Here is a 17361-nt window from a genome sequence, read left to right as displayed (position 1 = left end):
ATGATGCAGGCCCAATGAAGCACACGCCGGACTTTACCCTTTTCTGCCTCTTGAAAACTTCAACATGTCTGTCTTCTGATTGCACCTAATAAAGGGAGTTTGACCAGCTCCAAACTTTAACCATCATTTGGTGAGTGAGAGCTAACACTAGGCCAATATGCCTAGCCAGCAGCACAGGCACTATCCCCCTGATTACACAGCTCTGTTCACACCAAAATGAAAAATCCCCACCACTCGACCTATTTTACTATTTGTGGGAGGCTTACTTCGGCTCAGTTATGCCCCCTAGGCCATAATGAAGAAGGGGGCTTTATGGGAGTCAGGAGAGAAAATATTTATAATTTTCGGGCACTCGTGCAAAAAAGAGTGTCTGAAATTGCTCCTGGTTTTTATAAAATCGAAATATTAGTTAATGGGGAAAAAAGAAAAAAAATACAATTTTTACCAGCCATGGCGGGATTCGAACCCTTGTCCTGGGGAGCTTTCAGCATTAGAGGCAGATGACATTACCACTGAGCTATTGCTCCTTACTGGGAAAGAGGGATTCAGGAGCATCTATAAGCTACACACAGGCCCCCTGGTCTACATGACACACCATAGCCATGATAAAGGGACTATTGGAAATGATACATACATGGAAACCCCTGTGGTCCAGTGGGTAAGTTCCTGCCTTCCACCCAGGTGACCAGGGTTCAAATCCCGGGTTCGGCACCAGATGACTGATGGCGGTGAAGCAGAGGTAAGTCAGTAAGTAAAATGTGCGTGTGTGTGTAGGTGTGTCTGGCTGGTGATTGGTGGATGTAAGAGTGGTTGGTATGTGGATGGAGAGAGTGGTTGGTGTGTCAGGGCAGAGAGAGTGAGGTTGGGTCCAGGCCTAGTGAGAGTAGAGGGGAGGAGCCAAAGAGGGGGAGTGTGAATGGGTGGAGTAAGAAAGGAGAGCAGGGGCGGTATGGTTGGGGGAAGGAGCCTAGGGAGAGGTGGAGGCATAGAGCCTAGGAGGGACCAAGGGGAGGGGCATGTGTAGAGAGGGGTGGAGCCACAGAGGAAAGGGAGGAGTAGGAAGGGTTCACAGAAGTAGGCAGAGTCTGGTGCAATAGGTCAGGGGGTGGAGCATAGAGGAGTGAGGCCAACAAGGAAAGAGTGCTCCTCCCCCTTCAGCAAACAGCGGGGGGTGACCCCAACATTTTATGACCGCTCCCTCCCCCCCCACTACAGAGTGGGGGGGGGCAAATTTTGGGGAGCAGTGTAAAAAAGGGGTGTTGGGGTGCATTATAAAAGAGGGTGCTAGAAGGCACAGAATGATGTGGTTTGGCTTTGGGTGCGCTAAACATCATTTTTTTTGCCCCCATCCCCTTTTTTGGGGGGAAGGGGGTGTACCCCAAAAGTATAGGGGCAACAGAGGGAACTTAGGGGAACAGGCTTAGGGCACTTTTTTATTACCGACCACAAGGGGGGGCACCACACAGACATACTGTAATTATGGTATTGAAAGAGGTGACAGCAAGGAGCATGTGGTACGACACGGCGAGACGGGACAAGTCACCCCAAGTTTTTATTGCCCCCCCCTGCCCTCGCAGGATCTGTTATGAGGTCTCTTGGGGTAGTTGTATTGAAAACAGATGCTTAAGGCACTGAAGGGAAGGGGAATGTTGACAAGCGTGTGTCCCCCATTGTGTGAGTACTTTCTTGTGCGATACCCTCTTCTTCATTCACTCACCACAAAGGAGCAGCCACAAAATGACAATTGCTGTGATGGTAGTACTAAAAGGGGCTTTATAAGGTAGAGAACCAGAAGGAAGGCGAGCTTCAAGTGGCACTTCGAGGAAGTGGGTCAACAGGAAGCAGAGATGCCCGCTATGACAGCTGAGAGCATTAAAATTTGGTAAATAAGGCGGATGGTTTGGGGAAGTAGATGAATGAGTCAGGGAGACGGCGCATGTGGCAATTGGTTGGATGCGGCATAGAGAATAATCATGGCATGCAAACTAGGCAGTAGTCCCTGAATTGGCAGCGTCTGCAGAGAGTTTGGGGTGCTTGACAAGTGATTTGTCTTCCTTGGATTGGGTATATAATCCACAGAGGGAAGGTCACAGCTTATAGTGAGGCAGATGGTGTATATCGGATTTAAAGAAGGGTAGTTTGAGTGTGCGGAGAGGGGCTGCACGGAGTGGTAAGTGGATGGGGTGCCGAGCAATGTGCATCCAACTGGTCACTGGAGGCTGGACAGTGGCAAAAGCACCTGGGTTACTGGGAGAATTACAAATGGAGGGCCAAAAGGAAGGGTGTTTATGGTCATTCAGATACTAAGACGGAACATTTGAGTGGCAATGAGATGGGGGTATTGAGAAGTCACAAATGGTGTCCCGGGTTAGAGGTATGGGGATCAAATATTCCTGCTAGGGTGTAATGTGCCACCCTGCCCCTTTTTTTGTGCAGCCTGGTTGCCTCTCTAGTTTCTCTCCAGTGTCTTTCTATCCTGCAGATGATTAGAGCAAGCTTCCTAAAGTTTTTCTTGGCCTCATATCCCCAATTACGTGCCTGACATGCCTGGCCTAAGGATACTCCCAAAGAGTGTGCTACTTATATTCTGGGAAGAGCCTCACTAGTTCTGCCTATTTATGCAGCAACAAGGCAAATCTTACAACCTGCAAAGTTGGAAGCTTTGAGATGAAGTAAAGGTTTTTATTTTTCGGGAAAATGCTCTTCTATGCTTCATCTCCCATCTGAAGGCCATGGGCTCCTGTTCTTCTATCACGTGTCCTTTCAAAGAGACAGATGACACACTCACCCAATCACTCAGCAAACATCTATGCTTTAACTCTGTCGTCTTGCCGTTTTCCCTCCAAGTGCTCTCCCTTCCCCACAAATGCAGGATAATCTTTCCTCATTACTCATTCACTCGCTTATTGTAGTCCTCCGCTCCACAGGCCCAGCAAAGACCAACAAAGACAAGCAGTACGTCAGCAAACAGATTTAACACTTCTCTCTTCTATTATGGTCATACTGCTGCCCTCTAGTAACACTACATGGCAACTGCAGCATGATGATGTGATTTTGAAGGGGGCTGTCCTATGCAAATAATGTTCTCCCATGATTATTTTGGCCTGAGACATTCACAGGCTTCCATCATGATATGGCCTCCAACATATGGTTTTCAGCAGAATTTTAAGCTTGACAACTTGTCTTACGCTAAGCTTTTCCCACTCGAAGGCCGCTCATGGGACAGCACCCTCATTTAGCAGGGTGCCAAATTGTCTGCAGTCTTCCTCTCAACAGAACATGGGCGTTCGTGGGCGTTCGGGGGGCCTTGCTTGCTAGCTAGAGACTGAGCGCTGGGTTGTTTAAAGACCCAGGGCCAGGCCAGGCCAGGCCAGCTGCTGCAACAGGCATGATGCAGGCCCAATGAAGCACACGCCGGACTTTACCCTTTTCTGCCTCTTGAAAACTTCAACATGTCTGTCTTCTGATTGCACCTAATAAAGGGAGTTTGACCAGCTCCAAACTTTAACCATCATTTGGTGAGTGAGAGCTAACACTAGGCCAATATGCCTAGCCAGCAGCACAGGCACTATCCCCCTGATTACACAGCTCTGTTCACACCAAAATGAAAAATCCCCACCACTCGACCTATTTTACTATTTGTGGGAGGCTTACTTCGGCTCAGTTATGCCCCCTAGGCCACATTCGCGCTACAAAATGACAAATTCAAAGACAAAAAATCAATAGATTGATAACTGAAGATAATGCTTTACCCATATTTCACCTACTAATGAAGAAGGGGGCTTTATGGGAGTCAGGAGAGAAAATATTTATAATTTTCGGGCACTCGTGCAAAAAAGAGTGTCTGAAATTGCTCCTGGTTTTTATAAAATCGAAATATTAGTTAATGGGGAAAAAAGAAAAAAAATACAATTTTTACCAGCCATGGCGGGATTCGAACCCTTATCCTGGGGAGCTTTCAGCATTAGAGGCAGATGACATTACCACTGAGCTATTGCTCCTTACTGGGAAAGAGGGATTCAGGAGCATCTATAAGCTACACACAGGCCCCCTGGTCTACATGACACACCATAGCCATGATAAAGGGACTATTGGAAATGATACATACATGGAAACCCCTGTGGTCCAGTGGGTAAGTTCCTGCCTTCCACCCAGGTGACCAGGGTTCAAATCCCGGGTTCGGCACCAGATGACTGATGGCGGTGAAGCAGAGGTAAGTCAGTAAGTAAAATGTGCATGTGTGTGTGGAGCTGTGATTGGTGGATGTAAGAGTGGTTGGTATGTGGATGGAGAGAGTGGTTGGTGTGTCAGGGCAGAGAGAGTGAGGTTGGGTCCAGGCCTAGTGGGAGTAGAGTAGAGGGGAGGAGCCAAAGAGGGGGAGTGTGAATGGGTGGAGTAAGAAAGGAGAGCAGGGGCGGTATGGTTGGGGGAAGGAGCCTAGGGAGAGGTGGAGGCATAGAGCCTAGGAGGGACCAAGGGGAGGGGCATGTGTAGAGAGGGGTGGAGCCACAGAGGAAAGGGAGGAGTAGGAAGGGTTCACAGAAGTAGGCAGAGTCTGGTGCAATAGGTCAGGGGGTGGAGCATAGAGGAGTGAGGCCAACAAGGAAAGAGTGCTCCTCCCCCTTCAGCAAACAGCGGGGGGTGACCCCAACATTTTATGACCGCTCCCTCCCCCCCCACTACAGAGTGGGGGGGGGGCAAATTTTGGGGAGCAGTGTAAAAAAGGGGTGTTGGGGTGCATTATAAAAGAGGGTGCTAGAAGGCACAGAATGATGTGGTTTGGCTTTGGGTGCGCTAAACATCATTTTTTTTGCCCCCATCCCCTTTTTTGGGGGGAAGGGGGTGTACCCCAAAAGTATAGGGGCAACAGAGGGAACTTAGGGGAACAGGCTTAGGGCACTTTTTTATTACCGACCACAAGGGGGGGCACCACACAGACATACTGTAATTATGGTATTGAAAGAGGTGACAGCAAGGAGCATGTGGTACGACACGGCGAGACGGGACAAGTCACCCCAAGTTTTTATTGCCCCCCCCTGCCCTCGCAGGATCTGTTATGAGGTCTCTTGGGGTAGTTGTATTGAAAACAGATGCTTAAGACACTGAAGGGAAGGGGAATGTTGACAAGCGTGTGTCCCCCATTGTGTGAGTACTTTCTTGTGCGATACCCTCTTCTTCATTCACTCACCACAAAGGAGCAGCCACAAAATGACAATTGCTGTGATGGTAGTACTAAAAGGGGCTTTATAAGGTAGAGAACCAGAAGGAAGGCGAGCTTCAAGTGGCACTTCGAGGAAGTGGGTCAACAGGAAGCAGAGATGCCCACTATGACAGCTGAGAGCATTAAAATTTGGTAAATAAGGCGGATGGTTTGGGGAAGTAGATGAATGAGTCAGGGAGACGGCGCATGTGGCAATTGGTTGGATGCGGCATAGAGAATAATCATGGCATGCAAACTAGGCAGTAGTCCCTGAATTGGCAGCGTCTGCAGAGAGTTTGGGGTGCTTGACAAGTGATTTGTCTTCCTTGGATTGGGTATATAATCCACAGAGGGAAGGTCACAGCTTATAGTGAGGCAGATGGTGTATATCGGATTTAAAGAAGGGTAGTTTGAGTGTGCGGAGAGGGGCTGCACGGAGTGGTAAGTGGATGGGGTGCCGAGCAATGTGCATCCAACTGGTCACTGGAGGCTGGACAGTGGCAAAAGCACCTGGGTTACTGGGAGAATTACAAATGGAGGGCCAAAAGGAAGGGTGTTTATGGTCATTCAGATACTAAGACGGAACATTTGAGTGGCAATGAGATGGGGGTATTGAGAAGTCACAAATGGTGTCCCGGGTTAGAGGTATGGGGATCAAATATTCCTGCTAGGGTGTAATGTGCCACCCTGCCCCTTTTTTTGTGCAGCCTGGTTGCCTCTCTAGTTTCTCTCCAGTGTCTTTCTATCCTGCAGATGATTAGAGCAAGCTTCCTAAAGTTTTTCTTGGCCTCATATCCCCAATTACGTGCCTGACATGCCTGGCCTAAGGATACTCCCAAAGAGTGTGCTACTTATATTCTGGGAAGAGCCTCACTAGTTCTGCCTATTTATGCAGCAACAAGGCAAATCTTACAACCTGCAAAGTTGGAAGCTTTGAGATGAAGTAAAGGTTTTTATTTTTCGGGAAAATGCTCTTCTATGCTTCATCTCCCATCTGAAGGCCATGGGCTCCTGTTCTTCTATCACGTGTCCTTTCAAAGAGACAGATGACACACTCACCCAATCACTCAGCAAACATCTATGCTTTAACTCTGTCGTCTTGCCGTTTTCTCTCCAAGGGCTCTCCCTTCCCCACAAATGCAGGATAATCTTTCCTCATTACTCATTCACTCGCTTATTGTAGTCCTCCGCTCCACAGGCCCAGCAAAGACCAACAAAGACAAGCAGTACGTCAGCAAACAGATTTAACACTTCTCTCTTCTATTATGGTCATACTGCTGCCCTCTAGTAACACTACATGGCAACTGCAGCATGATGATGTGATTTTGAAGGGGGCTGTCCTATGCAAATAATGTTCTCCCATGATTATTTTGGCCTGAGACATTCACAGGCTTCCATCATGATATGGCCTCCAACATATGGTTTTCAGCAGAATTTTAAGCTTGACAACTTGTCTTACGCTAAGCTTTTCCCACTCGAAGGCCGCTCATGGGACAGCACCCTCATTTAGCAGGGTGCCAAATTGTCTGCAGTCTTCCTCTCAACAGAACATGGGCGTTCGTGGGCGTTCGGGGGGGCCTTGCTTGCTAGCTAGAGACTGAGCGCTGGGTTGTTTAAAGACCCAGGGCCAGGCCAGGCCAGCTGCTGCAACAGGCATGATGCAGGCCCAATGAAGCACACGCCGGACTTTACCCTTTTCTGCCTCTTGAAAACTTCAACATGTCTGTCTTCTGATTGCACCTAATAAAGGGAGTTTGACCAGCTCCAAACTTTAACCATCATTTGGTGAGTGAGAGCTAACACTAGGCCAATATGCCTAGCCAGCAGCACAGGCACTATCCCCCTGATTACACAGCTCTGTTCACACCAAAATGAAAAATCCCCACCACTCGACCTATTTTACTATTTGTGGGAGGCTTACTTCGGCTCAGTTATGCCCCCTAGGCCACATTCGCGCTACAAAATGACAAATTCAAAGACAAAAAATCAATAGATTGATAACTGAAGATAATGCTTTACCCATATTTCACCTACTAATGAAGAAGGGGGCTTTATGGGAGTCAGGAGAGAAAATATTTATAATTTTCGGGCACTCGTGCAAAAAAGAGTGTCTGAAATTGCTCCTGGTTTTTATAAAATCGAAATATTAGTTAATGGGGAAAAAAGAAAAAAAATAAAATTTTTACCAGCCATGGCGGGATTCGAACCCTTGTCCTGGGGAGCTTTCAGCATTAGAGGCAGATGACATTACCACTGAGCTATTGCTCCTTACTGGGAAAGAGGGATTCAGGAGCATCTATAAGCTACACACAGGCCCCCTGGTCTACATGACACACCATAGCCATGATAAAGGGACTATTGGAAATGATACATACATGGAAACCCCTGTGGTCCAGTGGGTAAGTTCCTGCCTTCCACCCAGGTGACCAGGGTTCAAATCCCGGGTTCGGCACCAGATGACTGATGGCGGTGAAGCAGAGGTAAGTCAGTAAGTAAAATGTGCGTGTGTGTGGAGGTGTGTCTGGCTGGTGATTGGTGGATGTAAGAGTGGTTGGTATGTGGATGGAGAGAGTGGTTGGTGTGTCAGGGCAGAGAGAGTGAGGTTGGGTCCAGGCCTAGTGAGAGTAGAGGGGAGGAGCCAAAGAGGGGGAGTGTGAATGGGTGGAGTAAGAAAGGAGAGCAGGGGCGGTATGGTTGGGGGAAGGAGCCTAGGGAGAGGTGGAGGCATAGAGCCTAGGAGGGACCAAGGGGAGGGGCATGTGTAGAGAGGGGTGGAGCCACAGAGGAAAGGGAGGAGTAGGAAGGGTTCACAGAAGTAGGCAGAGTCTGGTGCAATAGGTCAGGGGGTGGAGCATAGAGGAGTGAGGCCAACAAGGAAAGAGTGCTCCTCCCCCTTCAGCAAACAGCGGGGGGTGACCCCAACATTTTATGACCGCTCCCTCCCCCCCCACTACAGAGTGGGGGGGGGCAAATTTTGGGGAGCAGTGTAAAAAAGGGGTGTTGGGGTGCATTATAAAAGAGGGTGCTAGAAGGCACAGAATGATGTGGTTTGGCTTTGGGTGCGCTAAACATCATTTTTTTTGCCCCCATCCCCTTTTTTGGGGGGAAGGGGGTGTACCCCAAAAGTATAGGGGCAACAGAGGGAACTTAGGGGAACAGGCTTAGGGCACTTTTTTATTACCGACCACAAGGGGGGGCACCACACAGACATACTGTAATTATGGTATTGAAAGAGGTGACAGCAAGGAGCATGTGGTACGACACGGCGAGACGGGACAAGTCACCCCAAGTTTTTATTGCCCCCCCCTGCCCTCGCAGGATCTGTTATGAGGTCTCTTGGGGTAGTTGTATTGAAAACAGATGCTTAAGGCACTGAAGGGAAGGGGAATGTTGACAAGCGTGTGTCCCCCATTGTGTGAGTACTTTCTTGTGCGATACCCTCTTCTTCATTCACTCACCACAAAGGAGCAGCCACAAAATGACAATTGCTGTGATGGTAGTACTAAAAGGGGCTTTATAAGGTAGAGAACCAGAAGGAAGGCGAGCTTCAAGTGGCACTTCGAGGAAGTGGGTCAACAGGAAGCAGAGATGCCCGCTATGACAGCTGAGAGCATTAAAATTTGGTAAATAAGGCGGATGGTTTGGGGAAGTAGATGAATGAGTCAGGGAGACGGCGCATGTGGCAATTGGTTGGATGCGGCATAGAGAATAATCATGGCATGCAAACTAGGCAGTAGTCCCTGAATTGGCAGCGTCTGCAGAGAGTTTGGGGTGCTTGACAAGTGATTTGTCTTCCTTGGATTGGGTATATAATCCACAGAGGGAAGGTCACAGCTTATAGTGAGGCAGATGGTGTATATCGGATTTAAAGAAGGGTAGTTTGAGTGTGCGGAGAGGGGCTGCACGGAGTGGTAAGTGGATGGGGTGCCGAGCAATGTGCATCCAACTGGTCACTGGAGGCTGGACAGTGGCAAAAGCACCTGGGTTACTGGGAGAATTACAAATGGAGGGCCAAAAGGAAGGGTGTTTATGGTCATTCAGATACTAAGACGGAACATTTGAGTGGCAATGAGATGGGGGTATTGAGAAGTCACAAATGGTGTCCCGGGTTAGAGGTATGGGGATCAAATATTCCTGCTAGGGTGTAATGTGCCACCCTGCCCCTTTTTTTGTGCAGCCTGGTTGCCTCTCTAGTTTCTCTCCAGTGTCTTTCTATCCTGCAGATGATTAGAGCAAGCTTCCTAAAGTTTTTCTTGGCCTCATATCCCCAATTACGTGCCTGACATGCCTGGCCTAAGGATACTCCCAAAGAGTGTGCTACTTATATTCTGGGAAGAGCCTCACTAGTTCTGCCTATTTATGCAGCAACAAGGCAAATCTTACAACCTGCAAAGTTGGAAGCTTTGAGATGAAGTAAAGGTTTTTATTTTTCGGGAAAATGCTCTTCTATGCTTCATCTCCCATCTGAAGGCCATGGGCTCCTGTTCTTCTATCACGTGTCCTTTCAAAGAGACAGATGACACACTCACCCAATCACTCAGCAAACATCTATGCTTTAACTCTGTCGTCTTGCCGTTTTCCCTCCAAGTGCTCTCCCTTCCCCACAAATGCAGGATAATCTTTCCTCATTACTCATTCACTCGCTTATTGTAGTCCTCCGCTCCACAGGCCCAGCAAAGACCAACAAAGACAAGCAGTACGTCAGCAAACAGATTTAACACTTCTCTCTTCTATTATGGTCATACTGCTGCCCTCTAGTAACACTACATGGCAACTGCAGCATGATGATGTGATTTTGAAGGGGGCTGTCCTATGCAAATAATGTTCTCCCATGATTATTTTGGCCTGAGACATTCACAGGCTTCCATCATGATATGGCCTCCAACATATGGTTTTCAGCAGAATTTTAAGCTTGACAACTTGTCTTACGCTAAGCTTTTCCCACTCGAAGGCCGCTCATGGGACAGCACCCTCATTTAGCAGGGTGCCAAATTGTCTGCAGTCTTCCTCTCAACAGAACATGGGCGTTCGTGGGCGTTCGGGGGGCCTTGCTTGCTAGCTAGAGACTGAGCGCTGGGTTGTTTAAAGACCCAGGGCCAGGCCAGGCCAGGCCAGCTGCTGCAACAGGCATGATGCAGGCCCAATGAAGCACACGCCGGACTTTACCCTTTTCTGCCTCTTGAAAACTTCAACATGTCTGTCTTCTGATTGCACCTAATAAAGGGAGTTTGACCAGCTCCAAACTTTAACCATCATTTGGTGAGTGAGAGCTAACACTAGGCCAATATGCCTAGCCAGCAGCACAGGCACTATCCCCCTGATTACACAGCTCTGTTCACACCAAAATGAAAAATCCCCACCACTCGACCTATTTTACTATTTGTGGGAGGCTTACTTCGGCTCAGTTATGCCCCCTAGGCCACATTCGCGCTACAAAATGACAAATTCAAAGACAAAAAATCAATAGATTGATAACTGAAGATAATGCTTTACCCATATTTCACCTACTAATGAAGAAGGGGGCTTTATGGGAGTCAGGAGAGAAAATATTTATAATTTTCGGGCACTCGTGCAAAAAAGAGTGTCTGAAATTGCTCCTGGTTTTTATAAAATCGAAATATTAGTTAATGGGGAAAAAAGAAAAAAAATACAATTTTTACCAGCCATGGCGGGATTCGAACCCTTGTCCTGGGGAGCTTTCAGCATTAGAGGCAGATGACATTACCACTGAGCTATTGCTCCTTACTGGGAAAGAGGGATTCAGGAGCATCTATAAGCTACACACAGGCCCCCTGGTCTACATGACACACCATAGCCATGATAAAGGGACTATTGGAAATGATACATACATGGAAACCCCTGTGGTCCAGTGGGTAAGTTCCTGCCTTCCACCCAGGTGACCAGGGTTCAAATCCCGGGTTCGGCACCAGATGACTGATGGCGGTGAAGCAGAGGTAAGTCAGTAAGTAAAATGTGCATGTGTGTGTGGAGCTGTGATTGGTGGATGTAAGAGTGGTTGGTATGTGGATGGAGAGAGTGGTTGGTGTGTCAGGGCAGAGAGAGTGAGGTTGGGTCCAGGCCTAGTGGGAGTAGAGTAGAGGGGAGGAGCCAAAGAGGGGGAGTGTGAATGGGTGGAGTAAGAAAGGAGAGCAGGGGCGGTATGGTTGGGGGAAGGAGCCTAGGGAGAGGTGGAGGCATAGAGCCTAGGAGGGACCAAGGGGAGGGGCATGTGTAGAGAGGGGTGGAGCCACAGAGGAAAGGGAGGAGTAGGAAGGGTTCACAGAAGTAGGCAGAGTCTGGTGCAATAGGTCAGGGGGTGGAGCATAGAGGAGTGAGGCCAACAAGGAAAGAGTGCTCCTCCCCCTTCAGCAAACAGCGGGGGGTGACCCCAACATTTTATGACCGCTCCCTCCCCCCCCACTACAGAGTGGGGGGGGGGCAAATTTTGGGGAGCAGTGTAAAAAAGGGGTGTTGGGGTGCATTATAAAAGAGGGTGCTAGAAGGCACAGAATGATGTGGTTTGGCTTTGGGTGCGCTAAACATCATTTTTTTTGCCCCCATCCCCTTTTTTGGGGGGAAGGGGGTGTACCCCAAAAGTATAGGGGCAACAGAGGGAACTTAGGGGAACAGGCTTAGGGCACTTTTTTATTACCGACCACAAGGGGGGGCACCACACAGACATACTGTAATTATGGTATTGAAAGAGGTGACAGCAAGGAGCATGTGGTACGACACGGCGAGACGGGACAAGTCACCCCAAGTTTTTATTGCCCCCCCCTGCCCTCGCAGGATCTGTTATGAGGTCTCTTGGGGTAGTTGTATTGAAAACAGATGCTTAAGACACTGAAGGGAAGGGGAATGTTGACAAGCGTGTGTCCCCCATTGTGTGAGTACTTTCTTGTGCGATACCCTCTTCTTCATTCACTCACCACAAAGGAGCAGCCACAAAATGACAATTGCTGTGATGGTAGTACTAAAAGGGGCTTTATAAGGTAGAGAACCAGAAGGAAGGCGAGCTTCAAGTGGCACTTCGAGGAAGTGGGTCAACAGGAAGCAGAGATGCCCGCTATGACAGCTGAGAGCATTAAAATTTGGTAAATAAGGCGGATGGTTTGGGGAAGTAGATGAATGAGTCAGGGAGACGGCGCATGTGGCAATTGGTTGGATGCGGCATAGAGAATAATCATGGCATGCAAACTAGGCAGTAGTCCCTGAATTGGCAGCGTCTGCAGAGAGTTTGGGGTGCTTGACAAGTGATTTGTCTTCCTTGGATTGGGTATATAATCCACAGAGGGAAGGTCACAGCTTATAGTGAGGCAGATGGTGTATATCGGATTTAAAGAAGGGTAGTTTGAGTGTGCGGAGAGGGGCTGCACGGAGTGGTAAGTGGATGGGGTGCCGAGCAATGTGCATCCAACTGGTCACTGGAGGCTGGACAGTGGCAAAAGCACCTGGGTTACTGGGAGAATTACAAATGGAGGGCCAAAAGGAAGGGTGTTTATGGTCATTCAGATACTAAGACGGAACATTTGAGTGGCAATGAGATGGGGGTATTGAGAAGTCACAAATGGTGTCCCGGGTTAGAGGTATGGGGATCAGATATTCCTGCTAGGGTGTAATGTGCCACCCTGCCCCTTTTTTTGTGCAGCCTGGTTGCCTCTCTAGTTTCTCTCCAGTGTCTTTCTATCCTGCAGATGATTAGAGCAAGCTTCCTAAAGTTTTTCTTGGCCTCATATCCCCAATTACGTGCCTGACATGCCTGGCCTAAGGATACTCCCAAAGAGTGTGCTACTTATATTCTGGGAAGAGCCTCACTAGTTCTGCCTATTTATGCAGCAACAAGGCAAATCTTACAACCTGCAAAGTTGGAAGCTTTGAGATGAAGTAAAGGTTTTTATTTTTCGGGAAAATGCTCTTCTATGCTTCATCTCCCATCTGAAGGCCATGGGCTCCTGTTCTTCTATCACGTGTCCTTTCAAAGAGACAGATGACACACTCACCCAATCACTCAGCAAACATCTATGCTTTAACTCTGTCGTCTTGCCGTTTTCCCTCCAAGTGCTCTCCCTTCCCCACAAATGCAGGATAATCTTTCCTCATTACTCATTCACTCGCTTATTGTAGTCCTCCGCTCCACAGGCCCAGCAAAGACCAACAAAGACAAGCAGTACGTCAGCAAACAGATTTAACACTTCTCTCTTCTATTATGGTCATACTGCTGCCCTCTAGTAACACTACATGGCAACTGCAGCATGATGATGTGATTTTGAAGGGGGCTGTCCTATGCAAATAATGTTCTCCCATGATTATTTTGGCCTGAGACATTCACAGGCTTCCATCATGATATGGCCTCCAACATATGGTTTTCAGCAGAATTTTAAGCTTGACAACTTGTCTTACGCTAAGCTTTTCCCACTCGAAGGCCGCTCATGGGACAGCACCCTCATTTAGCAGGGTGCCAAATTGTCTGCAGTCTTCCTCTCAACAGAACATGGGCGTTCGTGGGCGTTCGGGGGGGCCTTGCTTGCTAGCTAGAGACTGAGCGCTGGGTTGTTTAAAGACCCAGGGCCAGGCCAGGCCAGCTGCTGCAACAGGCATGATGCAGGCCCAATGAAGCACACGCCGGACTTTACCCTTTTCTGCCTCTTGAAAACTTCAACATGTCTGTCTTCTGATTGCACCTAATAAAGGGAGTTTGACCAGCTCCAAACTTTAACCATCATTTGGTGAGTGAGAGCTAACACTAGGCCAATATGCCTAGCCAGCAGCACAGGCACTATCCCCCTGATTACACAGCTCTGTTCACACCAAAATGAAAAATCCCCACCACTCGACCTATTTTACTATTTGTGGGAGGCTTACTTCGGCTCAGTTATGCCCCCTAGGCCACATTCGCGCTACAAAATGACAAATTCAAAGACAAAAAATCAATAGATTGATAACTGAAGATAATGCTTTACCCATATTTCACCTACTAATGAAGAAGGGGGCTTTATGGGAGTCAGGAGAGAAAATATTTATAATTTTCGGGCACTCGTGCAAAAAAGAGTGTCTGAAATTGCTCCTGGTTTTTATAAAATCGAAATATTAGTTAATGGGGAAAAAAGAAAAAAAATACAATTTTTACCAGCCATGGCGGGATTCGAACCCTTGTCCTGGGGAGCTTTCAGCATTAGAGGCAGATGACATTACCACTGAGCTATTGCTCCTTACTGGGAAAGAGGGATTCAGGAGCATCTATAAGCTACACACAGGCCCCCTGGTCTACATGACACACCATAGCCATGATAAAGGGACTATTGGAAATGATACATACATGGAAACCCCTGTGGTCCAGTGGGTAAGTTCCTGCCTTCCACCCAGGTGACCAGGGTTCAAATCCCGGGTTCGGCACCAGATGACTGATGGCGGTGAAGCAGAGGTAAGTCAGTAAGTAAAATGTGCATGTGTGTGTGGAGCTGTGATTGGTGGATGTAAGAGTGGTTGGTATGTGGATGGAGAGAGTGGTTGGTGTGTCAGGGCAGAGAGAGTGAGGTTGGGTCCAGGCCTAGTGGGAGTAGAGTAGAGGGGAGGAGCCAAAGAGGGGGAGTGTGAATGGGTGGAGTAAGAAAGGAGAGCAGGGGCGGTATGGTTGGGGGAAGGAGCCTAGGGAGAGGTGGAGGCATAGAGCCTAGGAGGGACCAAGGGGAGGGGCATGTGTAGAGAGGGGTGGAGCCACAGAGGAAAGGGAGGAGTAGGAAGGGTTCACAGAAGTAGGCAGAGTCTGGTGCAATAGGTCAGGGGGTGGAGCATAGAGGAGTGAGGCCAACAAGGAAAGAGTGCTCCTCCCCCTTCAGCAAACAGCGGGGGGTGACCCCAACATTTTATGACCGCTCCCTCCCCCCCCACTACAGAGTGGGGGGGGGGCAAATTTTGGGGAGCAGTGTAAAAAAGGGGTGTTGGGGTGCATTATAAAAGAGGGTGCTAGAAGGCACAGAATGATGTGGTTTGGCTTTGGGTGCGCTAAACATCATTTTTTTTGCCCCCATCCCCTTTTTTGGGGGGAAGGGGGTGTACCCCAAAAGTATAGGGGCAACAGAGGGAACTTAGGGGAACAGGCATAGGGCACTTTTTTATTACCGACCACAAGGGGGGGCACCACACAGACATACTGTAATTATGGTATTGAAAGAGGTGACAGCAAGGAGCATGTGGTACGACACGGCGAGACGGGACAAGTCACCCCAAGTTTTTATTGCCCCCCCCTGCCCTCGCAGGATCTGTTATGAGGTCTCTTGGGGTAGTTGTATTGAAAACAGATGCTTAAGACACTGAAGGGAAGGGGAATGTTGACAAGCGTGTGTCCCCCATTGTGTGAGTACTTTCTTGTGCGATACCCTCTTCTTCATTCACTCACCACAAAGGAGCAGCCACAAAATGACAATTGCTGTGATGGTAGTACTAAAAGGGGCTTTATAAGGTAGAGAACCAGAAGGAAGGCGAGCTTCAAGTGGCACTTCGAGGAAGTGGGTCAACAGGAAGCAGAGATGCCCACTATGACAGCTGAGAGCATTAAAATTTGGTAAATAAGGCGGATGGTTTGGGGAAGTAGATGAATGAGTCAGGGAGACGGCGCATGTGGCAATTGGTTGGATGCGGCATAGAGAATAATCATGGCATGCAAACTAGGCAGTAGTCCCTGAATTGGCAGCGTCTGCAGAGAGTTTGGGGTGCTTGACAAGTGATTTGTCTTCCTTGGATTGGGTATATAATCCACAGAGGGAAGGTCACAGCTTATAGTGAGGCAGATGGTGTATATCGGATTTAAAGAAGGGTAGTTTGAGTGTGCGGAGAGGGGCTGCACGGAGTGGTAAGTGGATGGGGTGCCGAGCAATGTGCATCCAACTGGTCACTGGAGGCTGGACAGTGGCAAAAGCACCTGGGTTACTGGGAGAATTACAAATGGAGGGCCAAAAGGAAGGGTGTTTATGGTCATTCAGATACTAAGACGGAACATTTGAGTGGCAATGAGATGGGGGTATTGAGAAGTCACAAATGGTGTCCCGGGTTAGAGGTATGGGGATCAAATATTCCTGCTAGGGTGTAATGTGCCACCCTGCCCCTTTTTTTGTGCAGCCTGGTTGCCTCTCTAGTTTCTCTCCAGTGTCTTTCTATCCTGCAGATGATTAGAGCAAGCTTCCTAAAGTTTTTCTTGGCCTCATATCCCCAATTACGTGCCTGACATGCCTGGCCTAAGGATACTCCCAAAGAGTGTGCTACTTATATTCTGGGAAGAGCCTCACTAGTTCTGCCTATTTATGCAGCAACAAGGCAAATCTTACAACCTGCAAAGTTGGAAGCTTTGAGATGAAGTAAAGGTTTTTATTTTTCGGGAAAATGCTCTTCTATGCTTCATCTCCCATCTGAAGGCCATGGGCTCCTGTTCTTCTATCACGTGTCCTTTCAAAGAGACAGATGACACACTCACCCAATCACTCAGCAAACATCTATGCTTTAACTCTGTCGTCTTGCCGTTTTCTCTCCAAGGGCTCTCCCTTCCCCACAAATGCAGGATAATCTTTCCTCATTACTCATTCACTCGCTTATTGTAGTCCTCCGCTCCACAGGCCCAGCAAAGACCAACAAAGACAAGCAGTACGTCAGCAAACAGATTTAACACTTCTCTCTTCTATTATGGTCATACTGCTGCCCTCTAGTAACACTACATGGCAACTGCAGCATGATGATGTGATTTTGAAGGGGGCTGTCCTATGCAAATAATGTTCTCCCATGATTATTTTGGCCTGAGACATTCACAGGCTTCCATCATGATATGGCCTCCAACATATGGTTTTCAGCAGAATTTTAAGCTTGACAACTTGTCTTACGCTAAGCTTTTCCCACTCGAAGGCCGCTCATGGGACAGCACCCTCATTTAGCAGGGTGCCAAATTGTCTGCAGTCTTCCTCTCAACAGAACATGGGCGTTCGTGGGCGTTCGGGGGGCCTTGCTTGCTAGCTAGAGACTGAGCGCTGGGTTGTTTAAAGACCCAGGGCCAGGCCAGGCCAGGCCAGCTGCTGCAACAGGCATGATGCAGGCCCAATGAAGCACACGCCGGACTTTACCCTTTTCTGCCTCTTGAAAACTTCAACATGTCTGTCTTCTGATTGCACCTAATAAAG

The sequence above is a fragment of the Pleurodeles waltl genome, chromosome 11, assembly GCF_031143425.1.
Source record: "Pleurodeles waltl isolate 20211129_DDA chromosome 11, aPleWal1.hap1.20221129, whole genome shotgun sequence".
In the NCBI taxonomy this organism is placed as follows: domain Eukaryota; kingdom Metazoa; phylum Chordata; class Amphibia; order Caudata; family Salamandridae; genus Pleurodeles; species Pleurodeles waltl.
The sequence above is the reverse complement of the archived record's forward strand: the minus strand, read 5'-3'. Positions refer to the sequence as shown.